Source organism: Chelonus insularis, unplaced genomic scaffold, assembly GCF_013357705.1.
Source record: "Chelonus insularis isolate UGA/USDA-ARS -01 unplaced genomic scaffold, ASM1335770v1 contig_48_pilon, whole genome shotgun sequence".
NCBI classification, from domain to species: domain Eukaryota; kingdom Metazoa; phylum Arthropoda; class Insecta; order Hymenoptera; family Braconidae; genus Chelonus; species Chelonus insularis.
Window position 1 is genome coordinate 69,323 of NW_023276606.1, and position 2,496 is coordinate 71,818.

Here is a 2,496-nt window from a genome sequence, read left to right on the forward strand (position 1 = left end):
ACTTTCTCCACTTTTTGGTATATATTTACTGATGATGTCGGTGAATTTTTTTAAATTCTTATCTACTCTGATACTTCTGTCAGGAAGATAATGCTTTCGATAGGCGTTTGTCGTACTGATTATTCTGCCATAAGTGTTTTCATTTTCTTTTATTATTATTGATTGATCAGGTGAATTCATAAATAATAATTCCAATAGACCAGAAGTAGTATTGTATTTTTTATCACCAATATAAATAAAATTATTGTCGAACCTGACTTCAGAATCACCCATCATCAGTCGATTACCTTTTAACCTTCGTATGCTATACTTTGTATCTAATTCTTTGGACAAGAGCTTAGAATCGAACATCATTAAATACCTTACTACAGGTATGTCTTTAATAGGAGTACTTTAATGGGTAATTGTTGCTGTTGTATAAGAATCATCCTCAGTTATTTCATAATCAGGTGTAAGGATTTCTTGTTTGCTTTCAACTTCTTCTTTAGGCTCTTCTTTAGGTTCTTTTTTTTTTATTTTTATTTCTTGAGGTTCCTCTTTAATAAGTGTTTTACCAGCTAATTGTTCAAAAGGAGTCACCATAGGTTTAAATATTTCTCTCATGGTTTGTTGAGTCATATCTCTTCCAAATTTCATCAACTTATGATTTTGGCGTATTGCATCACTAGCTTTCACTATTTGATGGAAGATCTTTTTTTCTTAATCCAGCTTCGTAGTTTTTATGTTGACACTTTGACAACTACTTACATAATGTACAATTTAATGTATTCACGATGAATTTATACTTATGAAGCAATCAGATCCTCTTTTATATTGCCCATTATTAAGACCACCGTCTTTATCAATTACCAAGAAGCCATATTTATCATTATTGAACATATATCTCGAAAATGAGAATAACTCTTGTCAGTTGTTTACATGATCATCGTAAATGTGTTTAAGATTCATGTCATCTTGCCTGAAAAGTACAAGAAAGTTTGTATTGTCACGCACCAAATGTTTAGGAATTCGTGCATAAGTTTGACAAAGATAGAAGCAGTCAATATCTCTATGTCGTCCCATACAAAAATAGGTTCGCATATTATTTTGTTTTTCGCATGCTACGTGATCGAAAATCCTAATTGAGTTGGGTTTTGCTTCATCCGGTTTTACCAGTTCCTCATGCTTATCAAACGCACAAAATTTAATACCTTTAATTGGTTCAATTATTTTTTTAAAAAACTGATAATTAAGTTGGTTGACTGATTGTGAATACAAATAAATATTTTCAAATCGTAGGCCATTTGGATGTACAATAAGTGCTAAAAGAGTATTTGTCTTTCCACAATTTAATGGACCACAAATAACACCACAGACACTATTTGGTAAAAGTTGTCCGTGACGTTTGATATTTGTGTCTCGTGATAGGTCAAAGTTAATTACAGGTAACTTCATGTCTTTTTGATTGAACTTCATCTTGATGTAAAATGACATTCTAGCTATAAATTTACATCTTTTATAAGTGTCGAGTTAGTCGTTCTTGAACAATGATAGTGCAAAGACGTATCAAAAAACGAGGTGCTGGTATTGTTAACACACTTATAAACAAATTGCCATTTGGACTTCATATACCAGGATATCATTATTGTGGTCCGGGAACTAAATTGAAGGAGAGATTAGCACGTGGAGATCCAGAAATCAATCCATTGGACGCTGCTTGTAGAGAACACGATATTGCATATTCACAAAATCGAGATAACATTGAAGCTAGAAACGCAGCCGATAGAATACTTGCTGAAAAATCTATGAAACGTGTTTTTGCGAGAGACGCAGATAATGCTGAACGAATTGCTGCTTTAGGAATTTCCAACGTCATGAAAGTTGAATCAAAGTTGTTAATTCAGCAAAGCTTATGTTAAATTCCAGTTCAGATCCTATTAAATCTACATTAGCTGCTGCGTGAAAGACTGTTCGCAATGCTGGTGGAAAGAAAAAAATCGAAGTTCCACGTATTATACCAATACCGCCAAAAGTGGGAGGTATTTTACCTCTTATACCTCTATTTGCAGTTTCAAGTGCAGTTGGTGCTGTAGCAGGTGGCGTTGCTGGCATTGCAAAAGCAATTAATGATGCTAGAGACACCAAACGTCAATTAGAAGAAGCTAAACGAGATAACGAGAAAATGAAAGCAATAGCTTAGGGTAAAGGTCTACGTCTAAAACCGCACAAGAGAGGATTAGGATTGTATTTGAAACCGGCAAAAAAAAAACTTTTAAATTTACCCCATGCTGCACTGACTGATATTGAACTTCAAAAATATGCAAAAATCATGAAAATACCCTTTTTCGTGGTGTTTTTATGCGAAATGACCTTCCAAAATCTACACCGTGGAAAAATGAATCATCAATTATTAATCTCGATGGTAAAACTGGACCTGGAATACATTGGGTGGCATATAAAACACGTGGTAATGAAGTTATATATTATGACAGTTTTGGCAATTTGCAGCCACCACAT